At 41.8% G+C, this 19956-nt stretch overlaps 1 long non-coding RNA gene across 2 annotated transcripts in view; it reads left to right on the forward strand.

Annotated features, from left to right (window-relative positions):
• LOC135304269 (uncharacterized) overlaps positions 1 to 19956 on the forward strand; it is a 139021-nt gene that overhangs the window by 17981 nt on the left and 101084 nt on the right. The window contains exon 5 of one of the 2 annotated variants that reach the window (XR_010365707.1): positions 53 to 190. The exons of the other annotated variant lie outside the window; for it this stretch is intronic. This is a non-coding gene — a long non-coding RNA (uncharacterized LOC135304269). The remainder of the gene's footprint in view (positions 1 to 52; positions 191 to 19956) is intronic. 2 annotated transcript variants of the gene reach the window in all.

Here is a 19956-nt window from a genome sequence, read left to right on the forward strand (position 1 = left end):
TCTGAAGTATCAGAACTACCAAGTTCACATTTTCTGTATTTTTCTTTATCAGATTCCAACCCATCTGTAAAAGTCCCCAGCTTTCTGACACTGTTCCTATTGAACAACATAATCCAGGGAGCCTACAAATTGTTAATGGTTCACCTTTTCAGTGAATCCTGAAGATTTTGGAGAAACTTTTTCTTCACAAGTAAGAAAAATCTATCTTCCCCCTGTTCCTTAAAGATGAACACACTGTAAGAATGTTTACATAAATAATGGCTATATAAGCATTATATACAAATGCACATGTTATGTTTATTATTAGTTGGCTGTACTTATTTGTTCTCACTAATGGCTAATTAATTTGGGAGAAACTTACAAAGCTAATGATGTATATAGTGCTAAATTCTGTGCTAAATCAAAGATATCAGCCTAGAATTTACAGTGAGATGGTAATTGCTGAGGTTATCAAGTAGAAGGTATCTGCAGTTTGACATAATTTGTCATTTATAACAACTCTTACTAAAAGTTCCAGGATTTACAGATGAGTTGATCCAGATCACCTTTGTACAGCAGTTAATTATTAGCTCCTGCACTACCAGCTTTCACTTCTAAATTACCTCCTCTCTCCTTCAGTCTTGCTTTTAAAAGCAGTTTAAGATTATATTTGCCACGAGGCTGCTGAATTTATCTTGGGCACTGGTGACTCAAACTCCACGCTGAACTCTCTCAACACTCCTCGGAGTGAAGCTGCTGCTCGTAATTTGTTTCCAGAATTATTAAAGGGATCATTTTTTAGAAGTTTTTGGCATAAATGCTGATGGTCTCCCTGACAGACAAAAGGCACAAACAACCACTGATCCCAGATAAATTGCTGGAGTTTCCCCTTTCGTCAGTAGCTTGCCGTTGTGAAATTAAAAAAAATAAAAAATTATGTCCAAAATAATTAGGAAGTGTCAGGGAGATTTCCCACACCAGCAGGGACGCTGCAGAATTCAAACTGCAATTCCAAATGTTCCTGAGCCTCTTCAAACCCTCCCTGATTGCTACAGTGGGGTGGAAAATAAACACAAGGATTATTCACCAAACAGAAATTTTAACTCTTAGTCCACGAGATGAGGGTGACATTTTGCTGCTGGGGTGGGAGGAGGTGGGGAAGGGGAACAGGCACATCCAGGGATTTTCTCTTTAGCACTGCAACTCTCTTTCTAAGTTGAAGATATGTTACGGTGTAAAACAAAAGTCTTTTGGAATTCCTTATCTCAATAATTTTTTGTTGTTTTTCCCGGATTACAGTAACTTTTTGTTTGCTGGTAGTTGCTTTCTTTAGCAAGTGAGACATATTGAGACATAATTCAAAATGACAGGACAGGAGTAACCAATACACGGGGCACAAATGACTCCCTGTTAACATGTCACGTATTACATCCTTTATTAAAACCAGCCCCTGCTCCGTGTTGGCAAACAGCATTTCCAGCCATCCCCCAGCACAGCTTTATGATGGATTGTCCTGGAGCTTGGTTGTATGTGGAGTAAAATATCAGCATCCATATAAACACACAATGTTGTCATAATGGAGGGTTTTTTCCTTTATATTGTCTTTGTAGGGATTTCCATTCAAACAATCTTTTTAATCACAGCTCATAGTTTTAAACAGGCTTCCCAGGGCAGCCTGGATTGCAAAGCTTGGAGGTATTTCAGCATCCCTCTTCTGCACAATCAATTAATCTGAGAGTTAAGGCATACCTGCCCAGCTGTCTGCTCAGGTCTGCAGCTTCCTTGAATTTTTCCCATTATCCTAAGTTTTTGTACAGCTTCCCTCCCACCTGGCACTGTGACTTTTCAAATAATATTTTCCCTTTTATCGTCTTTGTTTCTCTTCTATAATTTATCACTTGAATTCCATTTAAAAAACAAATAGAGCTGTGCATGAATCCCAAATTGCTCTGTAAAGGATTCAGAATTCCCACACGCTCTGCTCAGCTTTAGCCTCTGTGCCTGGCTGTTTCCTTTCGTGCTGAAGCTGGAAAATCCCAACTCCTTATTCCGGTGTCGGTGCAACAGATGTCTGAGTCCCATCCTCGGCCGGTGTTTCTGGAGCAGCAGTGAGTAGGGGTGTTGTTTCTGCAGGATAAGGGAGGACTGAGAAACGACAGGGGTTTTCAAACCCTGTGTGTTTGTTCACAAGATGCCAGGTATTGTTTTAAAGCTGAGCCTGTAAATAAGAATATGCGTTATTATTTATTGATAGTGTCTCTTATGCAATGTGAAAGCTTGTATCAAAAAAATTGTAGGGCATGGTGTTTACAAATAGCCAAAAACCCCCAAACCCTGAGGGGTGTGTGAGTGTGGGGAAGAGGATGGAGGGGGAGCAGAGGCAGCGGGTCCGGCTGCCGCCAGAATCCCACCTCGGGTCCATCCCTGGCAGCTCTCCATCCCACAGCAAGCCCAGCACTGGAAAAATGCCCCATTCCCGTGGTGAGAAAGGTGATGGTATGTTTATCACGCAGCCAAGAAATAAATGGGAGCCATTACAAAGGTGTATAATTCAGCAATTACAGTTATTTGTTTTTTCTGACACCCCCTGCAAACAGTTATCGCTTCAGTCAAACATAATCAAATTATCTTTTTTTTTTCGTTTTCCTGGTACTGTACATTAACAGGGCAAATAAAAGGGAAAATAGTGCAGTCCCTTGTAATAAAGAAAACAGCAGCAAACTATTAATGCTCTTTGAAAAGAGTAGTTTTAACAAAGTAAGCAAGAATCATTTTCTTTGGTTGAGTGTTGATTCCCCAGTGTGCTCTCAGTAAGTAATTAGAATGGCCCAGTGAATGTCAGCATCAGCTTGTTTATTCTCATTATTTTATCATTTTAAAAACCCTCTAGGTGATGAGACATGCAGTATAGAACATAATTACCATTATTAGCATACTAATTGGACACAAAAATAGGCCAACTACAAGGTAGCCAACTGAATAATTTCACATTAATCAAACACCATAGTGAATAAGCCTATTGTTAAATTGACAGCTACAATAATTGGCAATATTTCGCTGCGCAATATAAGAAATTCCTTGTAATATCTCTGCCACATTATATAATTTAGTAATTTCCCACATTTCCAGCCTTAACTTTGTACACCTAGTTCAAGTTCAAGAAAACATCATGATAAGATTATTAGTCTATTATCAAGTGGACAAAGTATATAAAGACCTGCTTGTTAGCATTCAGGAATAGATTTGCTCGATAAGGAAACAAAAAGGCTCCCAATTTAGTTACTTGTTGCTTCAGTATTGAAAATGTATAAAGGTTCTTGATAAGAATTTTTTAACTGTATATTAAAGTCCAACTCGCCTGTTTAAGAAACAGAGAAAAATGGTAAAGAAATTTTTAAAAAATGGTAAAATAAAATAAAATAAAACCCAAGGGGGAGCTGTGACTTTCAGGCTCCAGGATAATTTTCTAGCTGGGATTTGCCTGGTGCCGTCCCCATCTCGTCGAAAGGCAAACTGGAAAGTTGCAAAGCCGCCACCAGAAGTGGGAATTCATGAACTGCTCAATTAGCAGCAGGCAGGAAGGGAGAGCTGGCCCTGGCTGGGCTTCCCTTTGAAAACCTTGGGGGAAATAAGACAGGAAAGGAGTGAGTGGAAAGGAGAGGAGAAACAAGGGTGGGGAAGGTGCGAGGGGGGAAAGCGCGGGTTGTGGCAGAGGGAAGGAGAGCGATAAGGAGACCAGAACCAGATGGTGAAACCAGAGCAGCAGAGGCAGGAGAGGACGAGAGGAAAGAAAAACAGTGAGGAAGAAAGAAAATAGTCATCAAGAAGAGGGAGGAAGAGAAGGTAAGGTGAGATTCGGGGAAGGCAGAGCAGATTTGGAAGAGTATGAAACAATATTCTTCTTTTAAGAATTCAAAGGCGAGGGGAAACAAGCATCTCGCTGAAAGAAACGTTTCCTTCCCACTCCCCGGGCTTTGGGAGGAGTGGAGGCTGGGAAGAAAGGCAGAAAGGAGTCACTGAAGTCTCTGTTTATTTCAATAAGGAAAATGTTTTTGGAAAATTGTTATAAAAATGATGTTTTGAGCAGTCGCTCATGGGTACTGGGTGCCTGTTAAAGGTGGGGCACATGGAATAAGACAGGTTTGGAACCCCCCAAATATTTCTGGGTGACTTCTTGGTTAGAAATGGCTTGATGAAATTCTGAACTGTGTGGTTATACTTGATGGTGTGTGATTTTAAAGAAATGAAGAGGGTCAGAATAAGAAATAAGGATGGCATAGCCTGTACGAAGTGCCAGTTGTCACAGAACCAGATGTGGCCTCTCTGGCAGCACGTGGAGAAGGGAGACTGCCTTGAGCATGGGCCAGCAGCTGCCTGAAATACCCTTCTTTCACTTAAATGATGGAATTATTTCAATTTCAGTCACCAAAGGGGCAATTTTTTGCCAAGGATTGGTTCTGGTAGGGGTGGCTCTTGAGGACCCGCTGATGTAATTAAAGGCAGAAGTTTTCTGGAAGAAGGGACCTTTAAGTTTGTTGAAATTTGGCTGCTTATTTTGAATTAAGCTGTAGGAGGGAAAAAACCCACTGCCTCATGAGCAATAACAATGTATTTTTTCCAGCTGTTCTTTGATTATTAATCTGTTAATGGGTAATTCTCTGCTAATGGTTGGGGATGCCTGTTAATATATCACAATCCCAGAGTATTGATTAGCTGCTTTATTTCCCTTTGTATGGCCAGGCTCTTCAATAGCAAAGTCACAGGAAGAAAACAAGTAAGCCTGTGCTTCAAATATCTCTGGGTACAGAGAGGAGCCACCATGGGACATATCAGAGGGCACTAAAATCAGCTGAAATATTCAGTATGTGCTCAGACTTTTCTTAAGCAGGAATGTACAAGCTCCAGCTTTGATTTACTCACTGTACTTGGGAAATACATCTCTGGGCACTCATTGCTGGGAAGTGTCTCCTTGAGCCAGCTCTGTACCTATAAATGACTGTAATACCTGGGTCAGGGGGTCTTGGAAGAGCTCTCAAAAAGTGATAGAATCCACCTTTTATGGAGCAAAACTCAGAGTGGGAAAAGGGAAGAGTCCCGTGCCAGGTTTGCAGCAGAGTTAAGGATAACAGCCAAGGCCATACTTTTGCTAATACATTAGGATGGCTCCGAAATGTGCCAACTCCAGAGCTTGGGATAAAGCAAACGACAAAACTGAAAATATCCTTGACAAGATGTCTCTCTTAACACATTAAGAGGCTGTCCAAACTGAGAAAAAAATGCTCGGCAGTTCCTCTCCTTCTGTCGCAGAGTCTGTGCTGGGGTGGTTGGAGTTGCAGGGCTCTGCTGCGCGTCAGGTGCTGGGAGAGGAGCAGCTCCTGGGCAGCACGCTGGGCACACCCCATGCTCACCTGCTCCTTCCTGTGCCAGACACACTGGGCACTGCAAACCCCCCCAAAAACCTGGTGGATTCTCCAGGGAGGTCTGGGCAGGGGGTTTGACAGGCATGCACAGCCATCAAATGTTGTTATTATATCAGGACGTTGCAAATCAGATGTTTTCACATCCCTAAAATACACCTGGATGATCAATGGAAGCAATCCCCCACACTCTGCTCCCAAGAAACCCCAGAAAAACCCCAGAGCTGAAAGCAGAAGGAAAGAAGGATATTAAGCACATTCAGGCACGATAAACACAGAAGAAAAACACTGCAAAGGATAGTTGTGGAATACATTTGAATAACAAATACATTTGAGGAAATCCCAGTCTGCTTGGGGACAGAGAAAAGGAAAATAAATTCATCACATTATTCATAGGAAATTATTTGTTCAGCTCCGCTCCTTAATGTGTCAGCTAAAGATGATTTCCAAGAGTGAAGATTTTCCTTTCTTGCTTGAAATGACTCAAAAAGAAATGAATATTCCAGCCACCAAGTGAGGTTAATATATGAGTTTCATAGGCATTTACTCACCACTGCTGTTCCCCGCAGAGTAATGGCAGTGGAGGTGCATTCTGGGAGTGCCAGGGGTGAAACCAAAGTAGATGTTCCTGAATAATTTAGTGGTGTATGAAAGCTTATTTCATCATCATCAACACAGTAATACCTTGCACCAATGGAGTGCTTTACATCTCTGGGCTCCAAAGCTGTGCAAGTATCAGCATTTCCATTTTTCAGTTGGGGAAACTTGAGATTAGAGGGGGGAAAAAAGACATTTTCCAAAGGGAGTGAAGGCTGTGGCAGAACTGGGATAACAATTCAGGCTCCTAGGAGGAGTCACCTGTAATGTCTGAGTTGAGTGTGGGTGAAGAGGCTGCGGTTTAGACCAGTTTATGCTTAGTGAAATATGAGAAATATCTAAAGGAAAGTATTTTTCCCTTTTCCTTTTAGAGTAAAAAAAATATATGAAATGATAAATTTCCAGGATAAATGAAATTTCAATATATCTTATATATATATATATATATATATATATATATATTTAATTTTTTTTGTGCACTGGTTATTCCAAAGTGGCAGAGCAGGTTCACATCCAATTCTTGGAATGGCAGGAGGCTCCAATTCCATTACCCAGTGATTATTGCCATTAGGCTGAAGGAGCAGAGAGCCCTCGTGCCTCTCTTTGGGCTGTTTACACATGCATGTAGCTGGTAACTTTTTTTTGTGTTTAAAGAGTCTAACAGCTCATCAATCTTATTCTTCCCTGAATGTAGATTGGTCTTTAATGAGATCAATGAATAGTGCTGGTACTTTGCTGGCCAAAATTGTAAATGTGCTGTTCCATTTCCTATTTACCCTGTAGCACAGGGATTTCGGCGCGTTACTGCTAATGTGCTTTGCATTCTATTGCTCTCCTACAAAATTTATGGCCAGAGAGAGACTGCAAGAAACAGTACGGGCAGGGAGAGCTGGATTCTAATCTTTCTGCTGCACTCTGGTTTTTAAAAAATAGAAGGGTTTGGAATAGTTGAAGAAAAGGGAAAGAGGGAGCTGGGAAAGGATGTCAGATTAGTTTAATTAAAACAAAACTTGGAGACTGAGGTATATGAGAGACATAAAAAAATGTGGCTTAAGACAGCTTTAATAAAGGTGGGATGTAATGGAAGTCAACCTGGCCAAAAGCAGAAGGAGAGAGGGGCTGCTGGGCAGGGAAATGAGTTTTGGAAAAGCATCCGGTGTTAATTAGAGCTCTGGAGTGGCCTGGGATGACAAGTGCTCTTCCAGCCCTGTCCCTTCTCCTCAATGCCCTTGTTAGCACTGTTTGGTCCTGTTCCAGCTGTGCATCAACCTCTGGAACCACCACCCCAAATCCTGGAGGATTTGTTTGTCCTGCAGCTGGGGCCACACAGACACCCCTGAGCTCTGAACTGGGGGTTCCCCTTGGTGTGTGGGTGTGAAGGTTTTTGTTGAGGATCTGTGTCTGGTTCTGTGACCACAAAGTGATGATTTCTGTCTTTCATTTTTTCTTTTGGGGCTTCCCCCTATGACCTTTCCTCCTGAAGCAGCTCCCAAGGAAGTTGTGTCCCACAGGAATACACTTAAAAAATCTCTCTGTGCCAGGGAAGGTTATTTGGCATGCTTTACATATTAATCTTTTTTTTTTTTTTCAGTGCACAATGGTCCAAAGGCAGATAAGAGCTGTAGTCTGAACCTCTGACATGATTATATGGGAAATATACTATATGGAAAATCAGTGCAGAGGGTTGATGGGCTTTTCTTGGTCCATTTGGGATAGGTGTGTGCTGAAGGAAATTTCCCACTGACCATCAGCTTCACCTGACAGGTCGTAGAGGGGCTAGATGGGCTGGTTGATTAACTCGGTGAAATGATTCCTGGAATTTCTGCATCCCAGAGGAAATGCAGCCTGGCCATTCAGGCACCCTGCAAATATCCAGGTGACAAATGTGGTATTGTCGTCCCACATCATGTTGTGCCTATTAAATCTGAAATATGGAGAGGACCCCTTCTTTAGGAGGCAGGAAAATGCTCAACCACATAGAAATGGACTTGGGAAATTTGAGAGAATGTTATTCTACGTGTTATCTGTCAGGAAAAGTCAATTCCTTCTGAAAAGGGCGAAACTGCAGAGGAAAAGTGACTCTGCCCACCCCAAAGCCTGGGCTGATTGCAGAGAAATGCAGATTCCAAGAGCCCACTGAAATCCTCCCACTGGGTTTGATGGTGCCAAGCCTCTATAAAGCCAGTAGAGATGATTTTCTGAGCAATCCCATAGTAAGGGGAAATCCCCCAGCAAAGAGCAGAGAGGCATCTGCTCATCTTTTGGCTTTGGCAAAAGTGGATGCCTTGGACGTAAAGGACAAAGTACAGAGGCGGGGCAGAAAAACAGGTTCTGCATCCCCTGCTCACCAGGAGGAATCCACTGGCAAGTGGAGGAGATGTGTGGGAAGACCCAATTTACAGGAACTTCAGCATCTTCCCTTGCACTGGGACCAAACTGAGGCCTGAGCTCATCATTCCCTTTGCCAGGTCAGCAAATTGGGCTCCAGACCGTGTAATTTCAGGAGCTGAGTGGAATTATGTAGAAGGTGACAGCAGAGAGAAGAAAATATGAATGGCTTTTTGGGGAGGTGGCCCAAATTCTGTTCTCTTGTACTGTGATTTAATAACAACTGCATTTGCATCAAAGCTTTCTCAAGATTTCATATTAATCTTAAACTATTCTGATCTTTAACCTCCATGCTCTGGAAAATATGGTTTTCCATGCACTTCTTCCATGTGAGATGCCTGTTATATCTTATGCTCTTACCCCAATTTCCTCTGCAAAGAGCAATTAATCTCTCTGCTGCTTTATCCAGGATTTAAGTGCACGTTCTCCCTTTAATTCTGCACACTTCTTTTTTTACCTTCTGTCTTTCCATCCTTAAGTATCACTGAGTTGCCAGATAACACAGTTATTGTTCATATTACCAGAAGATTTTAATGGATTTATATAAAACTCAGTGCCATTGTTCTTGAAGTCCATTTTATTGTAATGAAGTTCCACTCTTAATATTCCATGATCTTCAATGTCCTTTACAAGTAACTTTTTATAAATTAATCTATAATAATCTAATTCAAGTCAGTTAAAGTGGATAACTATACTCCAATTATGATATCAGGAAGAGTTTTTACATAATGAGGGCTTTTATATAGATGGTTAACGCTAATACTGTAGTTTACAACATACTGTATGAATCACTAATTAAATGCCTAAGTAGCAATAATGGAAGTGGAACTATCAATACAGAGACGATATCAGTGATGTAAGGCATTAATAAAACTTTATGGTCCCATTTAATCTTTTTTTATAGGTACTCCATTATGTCAGTTAAAAGAAAAGGCAGAAAAACAAGAAAGTGAGAGAGTGGAACTTAAAGGGACCAGGACACAGAAATTAAAATGGGCTTTCCCTTGTACCATGCCCCCAAAGTGGGCCAGATGGAAAAGTGATGAGAAAACTGCCCAGTAGAAATGAGTTTATCACATTTCTAAAAATATGGCAGTTCACTGCAGCTGGATGGTTTAAATGCTCCTTAAATAACCCATATTCTGTGATTTAAATGAAGGGCAGCTTAAAGAGTATCTTCAAAGGGGAATCTGAGTTTAGCACCACTCTGGCCCAAAAGGAACAGCTCAACTCTTGTGCTCCTGCCATTGGCCAGCAGAGATGACTTGAAGGGTAAATACACAAACATTTATATTGGAAGGAGAAACGATTAACAAAGGTATTTTATTTTGAAGCCAAAGCCCAGGCTTGGCTCCGGCGCTGCCCAAGGAGCGTTCGAGGCGGCCGGGCTGCTCTCCTGACAGGACATCTCCTCTGTGTTCCTTGGCCCCCAGCCAGTGTCCCCTGCAGGAAAGCAAGCTGCCCATTTGCATATCAAAGCAGAGGAATAAGCCAAGCCCAGCAGACCTCTAAAGGGAAGTGAGACTATATGGGAATTTTTAGTTTTAACTCTCAATTATTAAAGAAAAAAAAAAAAGAAAGACCACCTCCATTCCTTTCACTAAGCAGCCTCTTCAAATGTCTTTTGCAGCACATTTGAGCAGAAATAACAATTTAACCCCTCAAATTTGCTCACAGGGTGTTTCAGTCCTGGCTGTTTAAATGAATAAACAGAAGAAATGGTTTTATTCCTGGTGCTTGATATCAGCCCTTAGAAAATCATTGCACTGAGCCCTTTAACATACCTTGACACGTATTAGGAGTGTGCAGTGCCAGGCTTGTGTTTCATGCTCACTGCTGTTGAAGTGACATGTTTATTTAGCACAAGATTTCCAGCCTGTGCCTTTTTGTGCCTCATAGGAGGAATTTGACATCACCTGCATTGGATATCAGGGCTGAGCTTTGGCTCTGAACTCCTTCTTTTCTGGATGCCCATTGCTGGGCAAACTGGAGCTGACAGCTGGGCTCTCACAGCCTCTAATAAAAATAAATCTTTCTGTATTATTTTAAAACTATGACTTCAATACGGGTAGATGAAGAGGCTGTGAAAATTCTGTGCCAATATCAGTGAAGATTAGATCTGAGAACTCACATCTCTGTGATAAGGAATTCATTACTCCCCTTGCCCATCAAATGCAGCTGTTGGCAATGCTCTGCCTCAGCACACGGAGTGGGGACATCAATAATCCTGAAAATCTGCAACAGAAACCAAACCTTTGTGCAGCCCTCTTCCCTCCATTTAACATGTGTACTCCTCCATTTCACAGCCACCCCCTCTACTCTCTTCAAACACCTGTGGAGAACTGAAGTTTGACTTGTGACTTTCTGGCTTTTTAGGTAGCCTTCTTTCCACTGAGTGGGGTTTGATGGGTTTTGTGGACTGGCAAATGTAGCTGAAACACAGGAGCAGGAACAGCTCTGCTTCTGTGTACCACCTGACAAACCCTAGGCTTGCCATGAGTAACGTAATCAAACCTAAATAATGTTTAAAAGGTACCTAAAAATGATGTGGGTTTTCCTGTGAGTCCAACCTTATCACGTGAGCAGAGCTCATCCCTGGTCACTGGCTTTTCTTCATGGAGTGGTTTGGGCTGGAAGGGACCTTAAAAAGCATCTAGCTCAGATTTATCAGCAGTTTCTCTAAAGCAGCCACTACCTTCTGGCTGCCAGGAGCAATCATGGGATAAACTCCTTATTAGAGAAAAAAGCACCATTCAAATGATTTGTCATGACACAAGGTTTTCTGGAATTCCACGGGAGGCTCTGATTGTCCTTCCTGTTCTGCAGTTCACTGAAAGAAATTCTGCCACAAAGCTTCAAGTCCTTCAATATTTTTTAGTCTTTCAATAGCTCATGGTTTTTTCACAGGTCTCTTGGTAGATCATAACAAAAATAAGATTAAAAGATCAATGAAGGTTTGCTCTGGTTTAATGATTTTGGGCACAGTTCCCTCCCTTTCAGTGTTCTTGTCCCCCATGGCAGCTGAGCACTGTAAGATGCCATAAACCTGAGACCTGGTGGTAGTTTGTGTCAGAAATCCAGAAATGGCACTAATGGACAATAAAAAATAATCAATGAGAGGAGTGGAGGCTCAGCTGTGTCAGCAGGAATGGCTGGAGAGCCTGAGCTGAGCAGGGGGACCACGGCAGGACCCAGCCCCACGTTCCTCTGCCCCAATTTGTATAAATAAACACCTGGTGTGAAGCCCCAGTGAAGACACAGGTTTATACTTAAGGAAACTGAGGCTGTGATCTGACTTTTATCTGTAGTTTTCAGAATAATTTGCTTCTTTTGGTGTTTTGTGGGGACTCTAATTCTTCTTTCTGCACAGAAAGCTCTGTAAGCTCTATACATGTGGAAAAGTTACTGTAGGAACTGTTTAAAGCTGGGGCAGAAATTTTTTTCTTATTTTAAAGGGTGTTTGGAGAAATATTGAGACTTTGAATGCAGCTTGTTCTGCTGCATCTCTGTTCCCTTTGAACACACCTACACATTCAGTGTCACCTCCATTTGGTTTATCGTGCAATAAGATGTCAAGTTTAATTTTATTTATGGGCTTAATATTCAAGTTTTTCACAAGTTATTTTCCCCATATGGGCCTTTAGAAATATGTTAGAAAAATCATCATGTACTGCTGTTAGGAGCAATGCATTAATAAGTAGATGAGCCTCCTGCTGATGGGCAAAAATCTGGTTTTAGCACCATGTGAAGGCACTTGGTCCAAAATGAGCCATGAACCAAAGAGTTTACAGGTTATGGATGACTGGAGCATTGTAATAGTTTGTGTACCAGCGAGTGTAATGCTCACTCCTGCTTTAAAATTAAAATATCCTCTTAAATGTGCATTGTTGAGTCACCCTGACTCTGTTAATGGGAGTTTTAGTCTGATTTCTGTCTCCAGAGTGCTCCTGTGATCTTTGTGAGCTTGGCCAGAGCCAGGAAAGTGCCTCTGTTGTTGAAGGGCTCCATTTCATCCTCTGGGTTAGAGCAGGAGCCTTCTGGGCTCTGAGCATTTCTACAGCTATGAATGAATGAAGTCTGCCTGATACTGTATGTTTCAATTTATTTTTTTTATAATTCATCAAGAAGCAAATCTGGCACAAGCACCTAAAGTGATGACAAAGATCAGTTTTCTGTTCTGGTCCCTTCCTGGCAGCCTGTGATATCTCTGCTGGCTGGGAGAGTTGGTTCTGTCCTTGAAGGGTGGCTCTTCAACTTCTCACGTTCCCCGCACGCGGCCGCGCGCGCGGAAAGCGCCACTTTGGGAGCACTTTTGGCCCTTCCTAAATGAAACCTGTTGCGGGTTTGAGCCTGGGATTGACAGGGGAAGGGGAACAGCTGTGATGTTCCTCTAAAGCTAAATGTTGCCGCTTTTGCATAATCTGCAAAAATATGTTGTCAGGATGAGCGCTCCAGCTGGCTCCCTGCCACCTTCCCCTCCGCAGCGTGCTGCGGGAGCGGGCGGAGCATCTGGAGAGCGGAGGGTTCGCTCTGACACCGATGTGTCAACCTAATATAGCAAAAAAAAAAATATTACAGAGAGAGAGGGGGATATTTTAGTAACTCGAGTTTTTTCTTGCGAGAGGCGGAAACAAAGGGAGCTGCAGCTCCGAGTCCCGCGGTGCTGGAGGGGTGGTTGGAGTGTGGTGGGAGCAGCGGGATGGCGACCGGCCGTGGTGTTGGCATATGCACACCACAATCTCCTTAATACCCATGGTAAATCCTGCTGGCTGCTACAAGCTCTGTGGTGAATGTTAGGCTTGTTTGCCTTCTGGTTTTTAAGCTCCTGAACACTTTGGGGCTGAAATTCCCACAGAAGGTAACAAGAGGTTTGTTAACCCTCCGCCAAGGTCTATTGAAAGGAGATTATCGTGGGCAAGTGGGGCAAAAGGATGGGGTGAGCTGGGGAGTGGTCAGGTTTGGGTGGTGGCTACTCCAGGTTTATGTTTCCAACAGCACAACTCCATTGCATTCAGCAGGGATTTATGGAAAGCATATGAGTAGAGGATGTCAACAGTTCAGAGTGGTTGATGGATGGATGTTGCTCATCTGCTCAGACCCAAGAGTCAAGAATTGCTGTTTAACCCTGAGTTTTTATTTTAGGCATGGTACTGCTGTTATTTCAGGCTGACACAGAGGGTTTCATGTGAGGTTTCCAGTATTATGTTCATTAGGGTCCATGCATAATGTTTTGCGATGTTATAAAGTGTTCCTGTGCTCTGAAGAAATAAATTCTGACCGAGATTGCAACCAAGTAGATGATTTGGTGCTCTTTGATCCTGGTGCCTTGCACCAGAAATCTTCTGATTCTGATAGAATGAATAAAGAATCAAAAAACCCCACTTTGAACCCTTGCTACAGTTTTTCAACAGTAAGGGTGAAGGTAGCACTTGGTTATTGTTCTAAAGTAACATAAAGAGAAAGATGATGCCAATATCAGTGTCTAATTTACATCCTTAGACCAAAATGCTGTTTGCTTCAAAAAATATGTTAGAGCTGGATAAAAGCTGAGAAGAGGATGGGAGATCAAGAGTGCTGCTCTAGCCAGGGTGTGAAGAAGGCAGGCTTGGCTTTTGTGGGGAGTATCATAGAGAATAATGAGCATAAATCCTGTGGGGAGGATTCAGAAGGGGTTAAGGTCATTAAAAGATTGGTTAGAATTTGTTTTGCTGCTGCGAATCTCTATTATGAAACAAAGTCTCTGAAATGGGATGAGTTTGGGTGGTGGGCAGAAGCTGTGAGTTTGTTCTCCACGTGAGTGTGTGTGAAAATGCTGGCTTGGAAAAGAGGATGAGGGCAGGTGTAAAAGGCTGGTTTTCAATATTTGGCCAGAAAATGCTTTTTCCTGGTCCATGGGCCCCTCAGTGCAGAGCTCCCATCTTTGACTTCCCAATCCACACCCTGCAGACAGGGCTGGGCTTCACTTCCCTGCACACACATCTGCAAGAGAGAAAGTTAAGTGCTAAAATACTGAGATTATACAAACACCAAAGGTGGGCTCAACTTTATCTTATCTAAAATAACAGCAAACCCCTTTTTTCCTTTTATTTATAACCCTTTATGTACAGAATGTTCACATATATATCCCGTAGTTCAGTGAGGAGGCTGCTTGTCCTGTGCTCTGAGCAGACTTATAGACAAATTTCCCCCAAATCTGTGCATTTGTCTTTTGGCAATTCTTGCAATCTGTTTTATTTGTTGCCAAAATATACACTTAGACTGATGGAAACCTGCATGGCCTTTTTTTTTTTTTTCTCATCTGACTGATTTCCCTCCTTTGGGTTGTTTATCCTTCAAATGTGTGTTAAAGGGATGAGGAAAATATTTACTGAGCTCTTAAAGAATGGGCAATAATCAGGAAAAGGTAAATTCCCCATCCTCCCTTGGCAAGTGCATTCCAGTAGATCTCCTAATAAATCACCTCTGTGAATTGAAGGTGTGAATAACACCTGGGTCTGTACTATAGGAGGATGAAAAAGTAATAGTGCCAGAAATGGGAATTTGGGAAGAACTGGGCTTTTAGTTGTGCAGGGAGGGTTTGCAAGGTGATGTTTCAGTCCCTGCAGGCATTTAACCTTGCAATTATTTTATTATTACTAAAGTGTGTAATCTTAAAATATATTTTTATTATTGTATAGTATGATATTATAGCACTGCTATATTGCTGTTATAATAATATAAAATTATGCCAGTATAATTATCCTGTAATGATTCAATTATTACATCCAATGTAATAATGCACCAATGCTGATTTAAAGACTCTTAAAATTCAAGATCAAGCAATTCTCACCAAGCTTGAGAGGGAAGCAGTGACAGAGTTCTGCTGAGGGCACATTAGGGAAGAGAAAGAAATAAGTAAAGGAAGTTAAGCATCGCCTTCGGGTTGGTCATCAGGAGAATTTTTTCATGGGAAAGGTTGTCAAACCGTGGAACTGCCCAGGGAGGTTTGGAGTCCCCATCCCTGGAGGTGGCACTCAGTGCTCTGGGCTGGTGACAAGGTGAGGTCAGGCACAGGTTGGGCTTTTCCAATCTCAGCGATTCTGGGATTCAGAACCACTGCAGCTCAACCCATGCCAATGCCACCACACAGAAAATAATTCAGATGCCTGGCTTTATGTAGCTTTTGGACAAAGTTTTAAGGTCAGGTCTCTCCTGCTTCAAATGGTGTTGTGGGGGTTCTTTTTGTTTCAGTGAGAAATTTAATTACATGCCTACGCTGAGCAATTTCTGTTGGAATTGGCAATTTCCACTCTGCCTGTTCTGCAGTCTCTGGATGTGAAGATGATTCTCATTTGCAAATAATTTCAGCATTTCTTCCTCTCCGCAAGGCTGCAAAGGGTGGGTCAAAACAAAATGTGCTTTCAAAGAGATGCATGTGAAACAATTGGCTGGCAAAGTTACTCAGAAAAAAGTGCTTGAGAAAACTCTTGTTATCTGTATTCCTTGCTAAACAATTATTAGAAGCTGATAATGCAACAATTTAAATGTGAAATCCAACAGCATCTCAAAAGACTTGTGGGATTCCCCCAATGCTTCAATATAATCTGAAACAAAAAGATTTTGAAATCATCCTGTGCCATCTCTGAGTAAATTTTTATTTTTAAAATTTTTCATTGGTTTGGGGTTTTTTTGGCGTAAGGACTACATTTCCCACCAAGCTGCTCTTAAATTAAATAATAAAGGATTGAAATGTTAAAGGAAGAAAAGGCTACAGTTACTATTGTTCCTTGCAGTGCTCTGGGCTTGGTTAAGAAACTTCAGGTCTTTAATTTATTTACATATATATATATATATATATATATATATATATATAATATTATATATATTATTATATGTTAAAGATATCATTACATATATTTATATGTATTGTAGTAATTTGGTTTTTTATGTTTATTATTATATCTCAGATGGGTACATGTTTAAGTCATAACAGCTTCTCCCTGCCACCAGGAAAACATGGACAGGCCTCATGTAGCCTTAATTTGTCTTGAGATCCCCTCTTTTATCTGTGGGAACCTGCTCCCTCAGCAGGATGAAATTTCTGTGTTTAAGTGAATTGGTTGCATGGATATGCTTAGGACTGTTCTCCCTGTGATGGATGCCCCCCAGAAATGGGGGAAGAAAGGGTTAAATCAGCCTTTAGCATGCCACATAATTATTCCTGCCCGATTGTCTCCAACTGGAAACTCACAATTTGTTACCACTTAGTTGGTTTCGGTGAATGAAGAGGATTCATTGCTTTTTGCAGGCGTTCAGACCTTTTGTTCACAGTTTGGAGAAAATTGCAATCTTTTCTTGCTACTGTTCCAGCTTTAGCCATGCTTGGTTAAGCCAATGCTCAGATTTCTCTGGATTCATTCACATCCACTAATCTGGGAGCGAGCAGGGCTGGATTTTCTTCTCTTTTTACTGCTTTTCCTGGAGTATTTTGTTTTCAAACTGACACCAGCAGAGCATTTATTTTTACAATCTTAATATTTTTGCAGTGACTCCCCTTTCTGAAATTTCCTTCTCTTTATGGGGTGGACATTTATCTGAATTATGTTAATATTTCCTGAGCTTCACAAGACACTAAAGAAAGAAAAAAAAGAAGCCACTGCTATAGGCACAGGTAATAAAAACGATGTGGTGACGTTACATAAACCAGCATCCAGTGCTTATTCATGGGTTGGTTAACTTCTGTGAGTGGTGCCAGTAGCTCCTGTGGGATAAGCATGGCTTACATGTTCATAGAAGAGATCTCAGAAAGTTTAGTAGCTGAAGGGTTATTTTTTAATAAAAAGTGAGTGAGATGGAGCGCGCTGATTCTGATTAACCAACTGTGACAGATGGTAATTCTTCCCTTTAAACGTGGCTTAGAGAAATTAAATTCAAGGTGATTTAAGAACTCTTTAAGAGCTGCTGAACCCAACTTAAAGGAAAAGCAAAAAGCAGAGCAGAACACCTTGAAGCTTGCTTTGTTTGCTCTTGCCCAGGCATCTCTGGTGTTGGGGAGCCAGCCCCGTTCCCAGAGATCCACAGGGACCTTTCCACCCAAGTGGTGTCCAGAGTGCCTTGGGGCTGCCCCAGGAAATGTGTCTGCTTGTGCCAGCCTCCTCCAATCCACATAATTGCAATTAGTTATTATCTCTGGCGATCATGCTACTCAAACATTTTGGGGTTGGAGGAGGGAATTACTGTACATTTCATAGGAGATTTGTTCCCAAGGTCTGCAAAACTTGTGCTGTATGTTTTGGAAGGGTGTTTGTGGGGCTTGGGTCAATGAGGGACAGCTGAGACCTTCCCATTGTGATTCCCAAAGCATTGATTGGTGTTGAGGTTTAAAGGGATCTCAGTTTGCCAGGGTCAAACCAGCTCTGTTCACCTGGTTTCACATTAAAGTCTATGAAGAAAAACAGCCTACACTTCATAGAATTGCATCATCATAAAGTAAATCCAGGATCTCAAAACTGGACTCGGTTTTCAGTCTGAAGAGGTTGGAATGTGACTGTACACCCTGATTAGATGGTGTAAAGCCTTGTGTGAAACCCCAGACTGAGCAAAGTTTGCAGTTCTTTTCATGATGGGCATATGCCTGCCTGATTTACCCAGGAAATCAAACTCTAAACCTTCAGGGCATTTCTGCTAATCACGTTTCTGGAAACAGCACACAAGGACAAATAACAGGCTTCAGCATTCTGATTTGTAAAACCATGAGAAAACAACTTGTAAGAGGGGTGGGAATTGCCTGGGTGTGGTTTGAGAGCACAGCATTCCCCTGCTTGTCCCTCGTGGATCAAACACAAAATTGTACCTGAGCAGGAACAAGACTGAGCCATGGCATCAAGTCTTGTACAAGGGGGTGCATCCTGCTGGGAGCAGAGCAGCACATCCCTGAATTCCTGAGGTGCTCCTGTCCCAGCCCTTTGGTTGATATCCATGTGAAGAAGAAAGTGAGCCAGCTGCAACAGCGATGCTCAAATCCTTAAAGGCTTCCCAGCATGGCTCCTGCAGCTATTACTCTTTATGTAGCTGAGGTATTGTAGCACAAACATAAATCTCTTTATTTATAAAACACAGTGTTTCAGCTATTTTGTGTTATCTTGGTGTCAGTGGTCTCAATATGATTTCTTGAAATTGCTTCTGTCAGCTCTGGGGTAACTGGGAGTTGGAAATATATTTATGTGTGCACCTTTATATTTCACTCTCTACATGTGTACATGCACATCTCTATTTACATCAGATGCTGTTCTCAATTAAGTTTTAGTCCAACTCTTCTACTGATTCTATTAATTAACAGAAAATTGTGAAAACCATTCACAGCACAGTTTTTAAGGAGAATTTCTTCCCTCCTCTAGCTATGGAGTTTGAAACAGACACAAGTGATTATGTTCTTTTCCCTTTTCTGGTTGGATGAGTTCTTTCCTCTGGAGAAATTTCTCAGGTACATGTTCAAATGCATTAGTCGAAAATTATAATTTTCTGTAGGTGTTCTCTTACATACCCTGCTGGGTGTCCATGCCATCCCTGGAAGTATCCCAGGCCAGGCTGGAGCAGCCTGGGACAGTGGGAGGTGTCCCTGCCCATGGCAGGGGTGGCACTGGGTGAGCTTTAAGGTCCTTTCCAGCACAAACCATACCTGGATTTTATGATTGTTTAAACACTCCTGTTGTTTAGGCAGAGCCTTATGGGAAGGGAAGGCATTATCTCTGTTTTCTGATGACAGTTTTTCCCCTGTAACCTTGTGCCTATGCAGTCTTACAGACTCATCCCAAATTGTGTTTTTTGGACATGCTTGTCTATGATGCCCATCGTGTTCAAATTCTGCCTTCTTCCATATCCTATCCTTCAGCAAGGAGCCTGGTCCTGGAGTGGGAAACCTCCTCATTGTCCAGCCACAGGAAATCCCTGAGCTCAGGAGAAACAGGCTCTGACCTCCTGTGTGGAACCTGTGACCTCAGAGCAGCAAAGTGGGCTCCTTTCATTATTTTTAATGCTGGTGGAACAATTTATTAACGTGAATTTTTATATATCCCAGCATCTCGTGCTTCACAGTGTCACAACTGTTACCAAACCACCAGTGCTGAGCACTTAAAAGTGCTCAGAGTGGTGGCATTTGTGAACTGAGATTTGAATATATGGCGATTCCCATGGAATCATCATGTTCTGCATCTTGAGGCTTTTAGGAAGAAATGACAGACTTGAATTAACGCTTGGTCATTATTGCTCTATCATGTGCTCTCATTGCTTCATGAGGATTAGGGAGCTGGTGAACATATATCTGTATTTGTGTGCCAAGGCATCATCATTGGTATTTACTGTGATTACCCTGGTGGAGAAAATACTTTACATTATCACAAAATGGTCTGAAGTGGGAAGATTGTGCAACAAAGCCCAGTCATGCCAGTCTGATGAGATGCTGACAAGTGTTAATATGTTCAATAATCAATATTTAATAAGAATTATGGAAATAGCTCTTCTTCATGAAGGGTATTTAGTGATTGTACTTGGTTTTGATAATTGTTTGTGAAATGTGTTGGGATACTTGTTTTGTCTT

The sequence above is a fragment of the Passer domesticus genome, chromosome 7 (assembly GCF_036417665.1).
Source record: "Passer domesticus isolate bPasDom1 chromosome 7, bPasDom1.hap1, whole genome shotgun sequence".
In the NCBI taxonomy this organism is placed as follows: Eukaryota; Metazoa; Chordata; class Aves; order Passeriformes; family Passeridae; genus Passer; species Passer domesticus.